Source organism: Micromys minutus, assembly GCF_963924665.1.
Source record: "Micromys minutus genome assembly, chromosome: 3".
NCBI classification, from domain to species: Eukaryota; Metazoa; Chordata; class Mammalia; order Rodentia; family Muridae; genus Micromys; species Micromys minutus.
The window spans coordinates 30,088,668-30,102,349 of NC_137972.1; the positions used below are offsets into that span (position 1 = coordinate 30,088,668).

General features: G+C 40.8%; 1 protein-coding gene across 1 annotated transcript in view; it reads left to right on the forward strand.

Moving 5' to 3' along the window:
• The first annotated feature begins 1,911 nt into the window (after positions 1–1,911).
• The window catches only part of TMCC1 (transmembrane and coiled-coil domain family 1), a 180,599-nt gene continuing 168,828 nt past the window's right edge, over positions 1,912–13,682 (forward strand). Inside the window, exon 1 of the mRNA XM_080913656.1 lies at positions 1,912–2,000. The gene's annotated coding sequence lies outside the window, so the exon portion shown is untranslated. The remainder of the gene's footprint in view (positions 2,001–13,682) is intronic.

Below are 13,682 nucleotides of genomic sequence, written 5' to 3' on the forward strand. Positions count from 1 at the left end.
TATTTTGCTTTTTAATATTAAGTATGGCTGAAGAGGAGAGTGTAACAGGTAGGTCACCAGTCTTTAATTTTAGCTACTCAAATGGAGGTGTGTATTTTGTGGTCTGTATCTGCAAATCCCTAGATGAGTAAAATGTTGCCTTTTTGTTGGTTAATGGCCATTTTTACATCTTGCCAAGTACTTACCAAAGCTTTTTGCCTACTGTTTAATTGTTTGTCTTATTATTTAGGGCAGAGGGAGTAACTGTGAAGTTTAGCACTTACTTGGCAGGCTGGTTCAATCTTTAGCACTGAAAGAAAAGGTCTCACATACCCTGGAGACAAGACTTTCCTCAGATATATTCTAGTTCTGAGTTAATTTCTCATCAATAATTTGCTTTTTTAACTAGTCAAATGTTTATAAACATAAGTCAAATAATGTCATTTATGGTTCTTGCCTTTAAAATAAATCTTTGCCTAACTCAGGGATACAAATACTTTTCTACATTTTCTGCTTTCTTGTCAGTTTTTCTTTAGGTTTAGCACTCATTTTTTAAATTTTAGCTTATTCTTTCACAATGGCATACATGCTTATCCCTCATTTTCTGATCACTTTCCTTAGTGGCTTCATTTACGCTGCCCTTTATATCTGCAAGCTGATCCTCACCGCCTTCAAATCCGGGCCAACTCTGCCACCTCCTCCTTCACCCTTCCTTCAATCCATCAAAACTTACCCATTTCACCCGCTCACTCCCTCCTTGCCTTAAGCGTCTTGCTAGTTGCTTCCTGATTGACTTCCCTCACCCAGGCCACTTTTCACATGCCTGCGTAATAATTTAAGATCAGACGTAATAATCAAGTTCATTATTGATTGTTGACGCAAACGGCTGAAGAAAACCTCAAAAGCTTCCTGAGACTCTGAGAAGTCCCAAACCTGTTCCTACCCTTGCTTACCTCTTTTCACGTGCAGTCTAGGTCACAGGTCTGCACCCTGACCAGTGGCCCTTTAGCTCCCCTTCTGGCCATGCTAGGTCCTCACCCAGTGCACTCTTTCCAACTGAAGGATTGTTAAATTGGACTGTAGCTCCATCATCCCCAATTACATTTCGCCCATTTGGTCTCCACCAGCTTTCAAACCTCACGAGGCCCAGGACTCTGTTTATTTCAGTCTTGCACTCACAGATCCTCCAACACGGAAAGAAGCTTCCCCATCTGAGTGATGGACGATTGAGTTAGAGACATCCCGATAATTAAAGAGATGGGCTGGGAGCTACTAAGGATTTCATTGGTGATATCTGACGTAAAGTCAGTCCGCTTCGTGGAAGGCCCTGGAAGTCAAAGTAGAGAGAATATTGTGCGACTCGGGGAGTGGGACCCAGAAATTGGCCTCAGCCGGTATCGCAGGGCAGCTGGTCTGAGTTACTGAGGCATCCGAAAAGCAGAGAGTGGGGCTGAGAGGATACGTGGGGTCCAGAGGCTGAAGAGCCCACGGTCCGAGGGGTTGAGACTCAAGGCTAAGGATAAGAGAACAAGTCGAGGGGCGAAGAATCGAGGTGCTGAAGTGCTTCAGCTTCGGAACTGCAGGAAGGGATAAGAAAAACTCACGTGGAGGACGCCGCACCACCGGCGGCGCCTCTGTGTACTTGACCCGCGCCCGTGTAGGTGGGCAGGCCTGAGGCGTGGCCACACCTCTGGGTCCGGCCACGCCTCCACGGCGTGCGCGTTCCCGCTCGGCACCGCCTTGCGCATGCGCTGTCAGCAGGAGGCGGAGGTTGTGGGCGGCTGTGGCGACGGGGCGCGCGTTCTCGTTCTCGCTATCGTTCCCTCGCGCTGGTTCGCGCTCGAGTGCCGGGGCCGTGGCAGCGGAGGCGGTGGCGGCTGAGGCGGCGCGGGGGGGGCGGGCCGGGAGGGGGGGTGGTCGGGGTGGGGATGGACCCGGCGCGGCGGGAGCTGCAGGAGCCGGCGCTGGAGACCGAGCCGCGGCGCTGGCGGAGACGCCGGCTGTCCGTCGTCTCTCCACCGGTGAGTGACTGGCCCAGGCCGTGGGTTGGGACTGGCCATCTGTTTAGCGCGGCCCGTCGCGGCGGCGGGGCCTCTTAGAGGCCTGGCGCGGCTCGGACCTTTGGCCGCTCCGGTGGCGCCGAAGCCCCCGGCCTCCGGCTAGACCCCGCGTCTCCGGGCTTTCTGCCTGTCATTGGGACAACCCCCGCCCCCGCCCGAGCACTCTCCCCGGCTCCCCTTTGGGCCGAGTGAGCGAGGGGCGTGTGAGGATTCGTGCCCAGGCCCAAGGCCTCCAAGCTAGCGAGTCTTCGAGCCCTCGCTCGTCCGGCCCTGCGGTCCCCATAAGTTGGCCACCAAAAGTCTACCCTTGCCACCTGAAACCAGTCTTGCGCCTTTTGTTTTGATTTTGAACTCATGATTTAACTTGGAGGAGAAAGCCCACTGTCCTGCGGAGAATAGGTGAGGTGGGAGTCTAGGTGGGCCGGGCTTGGCCCTTGGGTGCCCTTTATTAACCCTTTCTGTGGAGAGCAGGGTGCCCCTCAGTGAGATGCATTTCGTTACAAAACCTGAGATTTCAGCCTCAGCCAAAGTGTGGATGGTGTTGGTCCAGTAGGTCAGTGTCTGTCCGACTCCATCCCTGGATAGCGTTGATGGAGATTCCCCTAATGGATCTGCTGCAGGGGCTTCTGGAGGTAGCCCACTGTTGGAGAATATCTTTCTTTGCTTTGGTGTCACGTTTTACCTTACTTAGTCTTGGGTCTTGGTAGGATCGTAGCCAATGTCCAGGCTTAGGTTTTATTGGGGGTGGCGGGAAGACGACCATGTACCCCATCTAAAATGGTTGTTGTAAGCCTGACATAGTTGTCAAAAGACTCGTGCACATGCGTCCCTGTGAAAGGCTGGAATTTCTAAATTGGCTTTTCTTTTAACACACACAATAAAAACCCCAAGATTGAAAAAGCAGGTAACAACTTGAAGATATAGCACAAGTTTGATTTGTTCTGTCTCTGTCCAGTATCTTAAATTTTAGCAGTTAAACTAAATCTTTGTCTTTGAGTGTGTAGAATTTGTGTATAGAAATTCTCACAAAGCTTGGAGGAAAAGAACCTTAGTGGAAATGTTAGTGGTGTAAAATTCCTCCAGGGGGTGGGGTCTTATTCTCCCACCTTCATTTACAGATTGGAAGATTGAGACTGAAATTGTGAGTGAGTGATAGTTTCACCAGTGTCATAACAGAGATACTTACAGGTGGGATTTTAACTCAACAGTACTTTGCCCTCCACCAACAGAGCTGGTTGGTGTTTTTTTTTGAACTCACACACCCACTCAGGCTAGTAGAGAAAGATTAAAAAGCTGCTTCTGGTTTGTGGGTGGTAACCTTTTAATTTCTAAAGGATTTTCATCTGCTTACAGACTAGATAGTTGATGAGCCCCACAGGAAAATTCTAGATATTAAAAATTAATTAGCACATGATCTAGATCTCTTGTAATTGTGGATGTTTGTTAAAGATTTGACATGGTGTCAGTGCTGTATACTCTATATTGGAAATGAGATTTCTCAGTGTATTTGCATCTTAAGATAAACAGAAGCACAGACAGCTGACAGTGTTATGTCACCTTTCAGTTGTTGAGTCTTTGATGAGCATAAAGATCCTGGAGTTACAGTTGAACAAGTTGGTGAACACCAGTCATTTGAACTGTTTGGTTTAACTCTACAGAATAGTACCCCTTTTCTGTAGGAGAAAGCACAAACTCAGTGACATTTATGGACCATTCACTTATTCACCAGATATTTACTGAGCCTTTACTTTGGCCCAGAATTCTTTCTGGATTATAATAAAGGAACAAAACAAAGCTTCTGCCTCAGTAAGCTGCATTCTGGGTGTGGAGCTGAGGAATACATGACAAATAAGGAGACAACTACCATTTTAGGGACTATAAGACAGTAGGCAGTAAGCCCTTTGGGCTTGTTGTTGTGTTTGTTTGTTTGTTTGTTTGTTTGTTTAGAAGAAAGTAAATATTTTAGCCTTTGAGACACACAGCTTTTGTTGTAGCCATGCAGGTATTGTTTCAGTATGTTTTTCCACTTAAACTTGAACACTAATTTTACTCAGTTTTCACATGTCATGAAATGATCATTCTTTCCTCCTGCAACAATTTAAATATTTACAATTTACAAGTCACTTAGAAACCTGGGGCAAGCTGAAACTGGATGTGTGTGTGTGTGTGTGTGTGTGTGTGTGTGTGTGTGTGTGTGTGTATGTGTGTGTGTGTGTGTGTGTGTGTAAAAGGTAATATGACAAGTAACTAGGGGGGGTTATGTGGGGGCTGCTCAGAGAAGCCTTGCTAGGGAGAACTTGATTTGTGGCCTGAAAGATGGAAGAGCTTCACAGGTGGAAGTGTGAAGAAATGACTATGTTCCTTGCATCGAATTTCCCCACACACCATGCCATTTTGCTTTTGTGCCTGTATTATTTATTTATGCTTCCATGTGTATGGAGGTCAGAGGATAACTTGTGGGAGCTGGTTCTTTCTTACCAAGCTTAGCAGTAAGTACCTTTATCCACTGAGCCATGTCACTGGCCCAACCTTTGAGTCTTTTTTTGTCCTGTTGCATTCAACTAGCTTATTGCTGTTCCCCATCAAATTAAAAAAAAATCTTGTTATAGAATATATTTTGCTTGTTTTTAAGTCAGGGTTTCTCTGTGTAGCCCTGGCTGTTCTGGAACTATGTAGAGCAGGCTGATCTTGAAAAGCTCAGAGATCTGTCTACCTATGCATCACCATGCTTAGCTATTATAAAATCTTAAGACTTGAAAGAAAATTCTCACTTAGTTATTTTCTTTAAGTGCTCAGCATGGTTTTCTAGCCTATATGTAAACAGGTTTAATGACAGAAAGTTCATGACTTCCAGGTAGTCTATGCTGTTCATAAATGTAATTATTAGACTTTGTTCTGTGAAATTTGATCTTTTTACCTGGGAGGGAACCTGCAAGTGGTTGTACCTCATTCCAGGCTTAGGCTCTAGCATTGGTGTGTGGACAGAAATCACTTACATAAGTGCAAACTACTTGACAACCGTCTAAACTGCTCAGAAAATAGCGTGCATTTTATGTATATATAATCATTTAGAGTTCTTATGCACATTAAAGACCAGGAGACACTGAGTTTCACTGGAAGAAGAAACAGGAGAAAGGAATTTTTATGATGATATGCAAGCTTCCAAACCCTTTGCTTTTTAAAAATAGTTACCTAATCTCTAGCAGAGTGTGGGAGATGGAGAATTCCAATGGATTGCTAGCTTCATTCAGACTTTAATTCAATTGTTACATTAAGTCTACATCACATTAATAAATGTTTATAGCTGTACTGTGAATAGTAAGGTGACTTGTAGGTAAGGACACCCATGGGACAAAAAGTAGCCAATATATATACCCTGTCCTGTGGAAAGCACTTGCCACCTGCTTCCTGTCTTCCCTATTGGTATTTCCTGTTATGGCTCTAGGGAACAGCTTTTACTTTCTTTGCCCTTGAATATTGGTCACATCTTACCAGAAGTCAGTGGGTATGTTAAATGGGTGAATGATGATTATTTTTGCCACATGGCTCTTAAAGTATTCGAGCATTGCCTGTGTGTTGCCATTCAGCTTTTTACATTTTAGGGATGCTTTGTTTTTTTTGTTTATCAATGAAGGCAGTTTTACATTTTTTTTTCATTTCTGGTTTTCCTTTTCTTGTTCCTTTACCATATGGATTGTTCTTATATATATGTTCCTGTTTATCACTTCTTTACTCTGGTACCCTGAAGTACATATTATGATGCAAACTCAAGTTTGATCTCCTTCCTCCTTCTCTTACAACTCAGACCTTTATATTCCTACCACTTCTTAGACTTTTGGTTGAGATCAGTGTAGAGTTTGTTTCTCCACTGTCACTTCTGCCCTTTAATGCTTTCTTGTATTCTGTACTGTTTTATGTACACTGTCACTACTTAATAGTAAGACCTTCATGAAGGCAAAGATCATATTTTAGGCGTTTTTCTTTTCTTTTGTGGTTCTGGGGATTGCACCCAGAGCCTTGTACTTGCTAGGCAAACACTCTACTATCAGGTAACATTTATTGCCTTTGGGGTGTGCGTTTGTGTCTCTGTATGTGTGTTTGTTTCTATATGTGTGTCTGTCTCTGTGTGTGTTCCAGATCCATTGAGTAAAATTACAGACATATATTTCATCATGAAGTGTTGTTGTTTTTTCTTTTAATTCTTGAAAATTAAATTTATCTTAGAGATACTATTGGATTTCCAGAAGTATTATAAAGCTAGGTAGGACTGAGAGTCCTTGTCTCTCTTGTACTGTTTTCCCTTTTATCAACATCTTACATTAATGTGGTACTTCGTTACACTTAATGAACCAATATCAGTAGATTATTACTAAATCCACTCTTTCCAGCCCTTTTCCTAATATCCCTTTCCATTCTCTGGATCCACCAAGGATACCTCATTATACTTAACAGTTCTTCCATTTCTTTTCTCGTTTGCTTGGGGCAATTTTCCAGACATTCTTATACTTTTGAAAATGACTGCTCAGATGTTTTTGTAGCATGCCTTTCAACTAGGATTTGTCTGTTTCTGTCATGGTTAGACAGGTGTGTAATGTGGCTTTGGAAGGAAGATCACAGAGGCTAAATGTAATTTTTTAGAAAGATTTATTTGTATGTGTTTGGGTTTGGGTATGAGTATATGCACTTGAGTGCATTTGCCTGTGGAGGCTAGAAGTAGACATCAGATTCTCTGAAGCTAGAGTTACAGGCAGTTGGATGTGAGTCTTCTACATATCCTCTTAACCACTTAGTCATCTTTCCAAACACCTAGAATATTATTCTTACCATCTGTCAGGACTGTAGCTTATCAGTGTTGATGTTAACCTGCATTACCTGCCTGGGGAAAAAAGTCACTATGCCCAGGCCTCAAGAGGGAAAAGTTCTATCACACATATTTTGTTTGTCAGACTGTTCTAGTTCCGAGGGCTTTTTTGCTTGGTTCCTTTACATATCCTACTGTTGTATATATTTGTTTGATATCTCATTTTCCTACAGTATAGAATGCCCAAGACTCAGCCTGTAGGTTTTCTAGTCCAGTTCTATAAATTAGTTGCCTTGATCCTTTCCCTTGGAAAGAACCATTGGAAGCCATGGTCTGGGTATTGTGTGTGCTTATTGCTCCTGGAAAGTTTTTGCTCCCAGGCTCTCTCAGATGATAAAGGAGTTGATGAAGTATGAATAGTCTTTGACACCATGTTATCACTATGGTTTTTATGTATAATTGCCTGTGACTCTATTAAAGCAAACAGAAGGGCCCAATGTCCATAACTTTTAATATTTTACCATACCCTCCCCCTTGTTATTTGTGTATGGGTGTTTCATCTGCATGTCACATGTGATCAGTGTCCATGGTGACCAAAAGAGAGTATTGGATTCTTCTGGGACATTGTAGATGATTTTCAGCTATGGTGTAGATGCTGGGAATGGAAGCTGGGTTTTATATTGCTTTGGCAAGTATTGTGAAAAACAGCAGAACCAAGGATTGGTTAGGAGACTGTTAGCTGTCAGCAGCCCTTTCTTCTTAGGTTATAGGCTGGAATAGCACCTTAAATTCTAGTCTTGAATTTTCAGAGGGCCTTAGGAGAGCCTTTCATGTTATTCTGTTGATTCTCAATTAGAGAATTCATACTTAAGTATTCAGTGTATGTGGCTTATATAGATAAGCAAAGTGGTCAGGGGTGGCTAGATCTGGTGTGGTATAAACCTTTATGAAGACTACTTTTTCTTTCTTTATTTAAAGGTACTGTTGAATACTTTAACATCTGGTGGTTCTGTTCTAGGTTTTTAAGATATAATGTGTAAAAATTTGTGTTTTGTTAAAGTTTATGTTCTAGTGGATATGCAGTAGCAGATTGAGGCCAAAATGAGTTTGTAGACTTTGGCTAGTACTGTCATAATGCAGTGGACTTCAGAAAGCCCAGGGAAGGTTGTTGTAAGTTTCTTTCTTAGACATTGTGGGGAAATCAGAAAGCCATTAAGCAGTTTTCTGACAGATGTGATTGTGCCAGGAGACTAAGGTCACCAAAGTTTATTCTCTCCTTTTTTAAGATTTTTTTTTTTTCTGGACAGTAGCAGTTTATGAGGATGATCCTGTGGCAGTTCAAATCAGCAGCAAGATATCATAGGCAAGACACTATGCCAAATGATAGTATTCAAACAATAGTATTTAAAGATCTACTTGACAAATCTTTCTAATGCATAATGTAATTCCTAGAGTGGGTTTGTCTAAATTTTTATACATTTATTTTATGTATAGGCATCTTTACCTGCATTCATGCTGCATGTGTGTGTGCGCGCGCACCTAGTCCCCACAGAGGTCATCTTGGGTCTCCTGAAAGCAGCAAGTGCTTTTAACTGCTGCATCATTTCTCCAGCCCCCTGGTTTGAGAGGGCATTATCTCCACTGGAACCTGAGTAACAGATTCTTATGAACCACCATGTGAGTGTTAGGAACCAAACCCAAGTCCTCTGAAAAAGCAACAGATGCTCTTAACGATTGAGCTGTCTCTCCAGCCCTTTCTTTGTTTGCAGTTTTGTTTTGTTTTGAAAATTTTTACACACAGAATCTCATATAGTCCTGCCTGGGCTCAAACTCCTCATGTAGTAGAGGATGACTTTGAAATTCTGAACTCCTACCTCTACTTCCCTAGTATGGGATTATAGACCTGCCCCACCACACCTGGCTTATGTGGTGCTAGGGAGGGAGCCCAAAACCTCATGCATGCAAGGCATGTGCACTATCTACTTTACATCCCTAGTACCAAAAGTGGTTTTGAGATTTAAATTTAAAATAAAATAATAAATTTATATGTGTATATCTGTGTCTCAAAGTCCAGAAGACAGTGTCTGATCCAGTCCTGGAGCTAGAGTTGTGGGCAGTTGTGAGCCACCTAATGTGGGTATTGGGAACTAAAAGCAGCAAGTGCACTTAACTGCTACATCATTTCTCTAGCCCCCTAGTTTGAATTTTTTATTAAACTACACTTTCTTTAATGTAAGTATGTCTTGAGTAGGGCATGTGCATCTGTCTGGAGAGCAAAAGACAGCCTACAGGAGTTGGCTTTTTCCTTTTACCATGTGAGTTCTGGGTATTAAACTCAGGTCATTAGGCTTATTGGCAAGTACCTCTACTTACTTGCTGAGCCCTCATACTGGTTGTTATTCTTTTTTTTTTTTTTTTTTGTATTTTTAACTTTGATTTGAGTAGGTATACCAGAATGTTAAAACAGTTCAGAAATGACACCTTCCTTTAATCTCTGATTCCCAACACAATTTTAAATCAGTTTTTGTGTCTTCTAGATATTTTACGTATATACACACATCTGCATTTATATTTTACCTTTTAAAAAATCCTCAGAAGCCACTTACTCAAACACTCTGACCTTTTGAGGGTTGTTGGTTTTTGTTGTTGTTGTTTTTGTTTTATTTTGTTTTAATTAAGATAGATTACTACTGACAAACTTTAATCTTTTTAAAAGCTGTGTACTATATCATGTTACATATTTATATGATTTTATCTTTTTAATTTATATGTGTCTTAGTGTTTTATTGCTGTGAAGAAATATCATGACTCCATAACCAAAGCAAGTCCTTTTGTTGTTTTGTTTTGTTTTTTTAGACAGTTTTTCTGTCCTGGGACTCACTCTGTAGACTAGACTGGCCTCAAACTCAGAGATCTGCCTGCTTTTGCTTCCTTGGTGCTGGGATTAAAAGGATATAATGCTACCACCTCCAGGGATGACCAAGGCAACTCTTTTATAAAAGAAAATATTTAATTGGGGTCTGCTAACAGTTTCAGAGGTTTAATCCATTTTCATCATGGCAGGAAAATAGCTCATCATGAGTCAAAGGCATACATGTTGCAGAAGTAGCTAAGAGTTTTACATCCACAGGCAGCAGGAAGAGAGAAACCCTGGGCCTGGTATGGGCCCTTAAAACCTTAGAGCCCTCCCCTAGTGACACACTTACTCCAACAAGTCTAGATCAAACATGATCAAGCATTCAAATTTATGAGCCTATGGGGTGCATTTTTATTCTAACCACCATAATGAATATGTCCCTGTACAAGTTTATGTGTATCAGGTGCATGCAGGAACCAGAGTAAGAGGCAGTATGAGCTTCCTGATTGTAGGTGCTGGGAATCAAACCTAGGTCCTCTGAAAGAATATAATAAGTGCCTAATAAGAACTCTTAAGCTGTGATCCATCTCTTTAGCCTAGAACATTTTATTTTTTAGAGTTTTTCATAAACAATCTATTTTTGTCTTTTTTCCTTGATTTTGTTTTTTAAATTAACATCATGAAATAATTTTTCTGTAAATTAGGTTATTCTTAAATAATGAGAGAGAACCATCCTCCATTTAATCAAATTCTGCTTTTTGCTAATTTTTTTCAGATAGTTAAATGTATCTAACACCTACTTGTTAAGTTTAAAGTGCTTTTTTTTTCCTGCTAACCTTTTAAAAACATGTGTGCGTGTGTATTCATGTGTTTGTGAATGAGTGTGCACATTTGGAGGCCAGAGGACAGCTTTCAGGAGTCAATTCTCTCCTTCCACTATAACTCAGGTCATCAGGTTTCTTGGCAAGCACCTTTACTTGCTGAGCCATCTTGCTGGCCCATTTCTGCTTTTCTTTAGATCACTAACAAATCTTTGTACCAATCTAATCTGCTTCACTGGAACTGCTGCTCTATTGATTCCCATCAACAGGAATGTACCACTTAGGATATACTCAGTAGTAAACAGTCACAGCAAACTAAATTCAGTTACTGATTGAGACAGTGAAGAATTAATGATTTCATTAGAGCAGATGCAAGAAGACAGATAATTCAGAACTAGTTTACCATCTTAGTAACATAGGAGTTAGATAATGTATTTTACCTCCTTTTATCCTGGTCTTAGGTCCATACTGGCTTTGCAGCACCCCCATGTCACCATATGTTTATAAAATGGTTGTCTCATCTGTACTTATCATACCTAATAGCATTTAATGCAGAAATGGAGGGCAAAGTAGTTTTCTAATTTCAATATAAATGAAGAGAAAATTCTGGAAGTCTGTCAAACTGTGCTCTGTGAACTCCAGTGTTAAAACTCAAATTCAGGGTATCTTGAGTTTGGAATGGGTCTTAAGAATTTGTATTTCTATCATATTCCCATAAGATCCTAATATTATGGACCAGCAACCATGCTTTGAGTTTGGGTTTAAGTTATGCACTACCCTGTATAATATCTCCTACCTTTCCTTGGGGATTGAATTATTGTTCTTAACCCTGAGTGTGTCTGGGAAATCAACCACCATGAACAAAATGTAACTTTTTACTAATAAGCTAACAAATGGTAATACTTCTGTTGTTAGTAATAATGCTTCTGAGTGCCAAAGATAGATGTAGTTTATTTTTTTAATTTTTTTAATTTATATTTTGTGTGTGAGTGTTTTGTCTGGTTGTATGTCTGCGTACCATTTGCATGTCCAGTATAGAATTCCCCTAGGAGTTACAGATGGTTGTGAGACATTATGTGGGTGCTGAGAATCAAAACTGGGTTCTCTGGGAGAGCAGCGAGTTCTCTTAACTACTGAGCCATTGTGTGGTTAGATCTTTCTTTTTCTTTCTTTCTTTCTTTTTTTTTTTTCTTTTGAGAAAAGGTCTGTTACTGTTTGTACAGTGAAAAATATATGAGAGAATTTCTCCTCTGCTATTGGGAGTAGGATCAGATGTTTAGAGTTTTGTAGTTCTGGCTGTCCTGGAATTTGCTATGTAGACCAGGCTAGCCTCAGACACAGAGAGATCCTTCTGCCTCCTCCTTGTGAGTGCTGAAATTAAAGGTGTACACCACCATGCCTGGCTATAGTTAGATTTTTTAATAAATATTTTCAAATGGTTTTGTAAACAAGTGGAAACATTTTGCAATTGGTCATCTCCAAGATCTCTTATTTTCTTTCTTTCTTTCTTTTTTTTTTTTTTTCTCAAAACCAAAATATGGTATCAAACATGTTAGTCTTTGCTATCCTGCTTTAGAAACACGGTCAACTTTTTGAGTGTGCTGGGGATTTGCCTGAAGGCCTTGCAGGTGCTAAGCAAGTACTTTGCTATTGAGATACACCTTCAGTTATTGTTCATTATTTTCTTAATTGAGGTTGCAGATCTTTCCTCCCACATGAAAAGGGTGACTTAGTCTTTCCTTTGCTGTCAACCAATAGTAACTGGCTATTGGTTGTTTCTTTTTATCACTATTAGTCACTTGTTCTTTTTCTTGAGAATTTGTAGAAATCAACCTATTGTTAAGGATGTTGCCTTTGTCTTTGTCAGTTTGCTAATCATTGAGATAGTTTGCAGGATGTAAACTCTGCTGCCGTAAAGGTCTGTAGCTCTTGATCTTAAATGATAGTAAATATGCTTGCCAAAGATTTGCAAACACTACTCAAACAGGGAGAATTAGCTAAGTGTTTAATATGTAGCATCAAAGAAAGTGTAGCTAATAAAATCAAGATGGACCCAAGCAGATAGAAGTATAAAAGCGGCAGGGTAGGTGTAACAGAAATGTAAGGGTTGTTACAGAGACCTTCTGGCTCAGAGTGAATTGATATGTCATAAAAATGAAATTTGTGTGCCAAACATTTAAATTCTGCAGTGTGACTTGACAAGAACATCACTTTTCTGATAGGAATAAGTTTTATTTCTCTTTAAAAATAAAAATTACATTGTGTGTGTGTGTGTGTGTATGTGTGTGTATGTGTGTGTGTGTGTTATGCACATGTCTCAGTATACATGCATATGGAGGTTCAGAGGACAATTTGTTAAGAATTGGGTCTGTCCTCTATCATGTGATTAACAGGCCTTCAGGCTTGGCACTTGTCCTTAGCCACTGAGCCATCTCTCTAGCTATTATTGCTCAAATAGGTCTTTTTTTTTATGATTTCAAAGCTACATAAGGTAAATTGTATGATGCTGTGGTGTAAAGGGCAAACATGAGTATTTACAGATGTATGGAATTAGATAAAGAGATGGTATGACCTTGCACTTGGCTTTTCCAGTTTAATTGGACAGTGATTACAAGACAGAATGGCAGGAGCTCTGGGTAGTTTCTCCAATGAACATTTGAGGAATTAAATGTTTTTGAAACAAGAGGGTATAGTCCTCTACAGAGAAAAGATAGTGGGCAGAAGCTTCTGAAGAGGTAGCAGTCATCCCACTGTGGAAAAGAGCTTTCTACTAGTAATAGTATGTCAGTCTGTGTTTCTGCCTAGGTGATGGGTTGCTGGAATGTTTCAAAATGGTGCTCAGTCCCAGTCCAAGTTCCTCAGGACAAGAAACAGCAAGATCTGGGGTTGATGTTGTGGTTCTCAATCTCCTGTGTACCCAGACACCACTGGGGACTGTGAGGACTTGAGAACAGTAGTTTTCAACCTCTTGTGTACACAGACACTGCTTGAGGGACAGGGGTCTGCAGGCCCACACTTCTACGAGCCAAGCAGTTCCAAGTGAGTGCCGAAAGTATGAAGGGGCTGGAAGAGAGGCCTTTCTCGAGAGATTTAGGTGTGCCTCCTTACAAAGCTGCCCCTCCAGTGTCAATTTTTGATGAAGGAGATGGTCTTTGCTTGTCTAA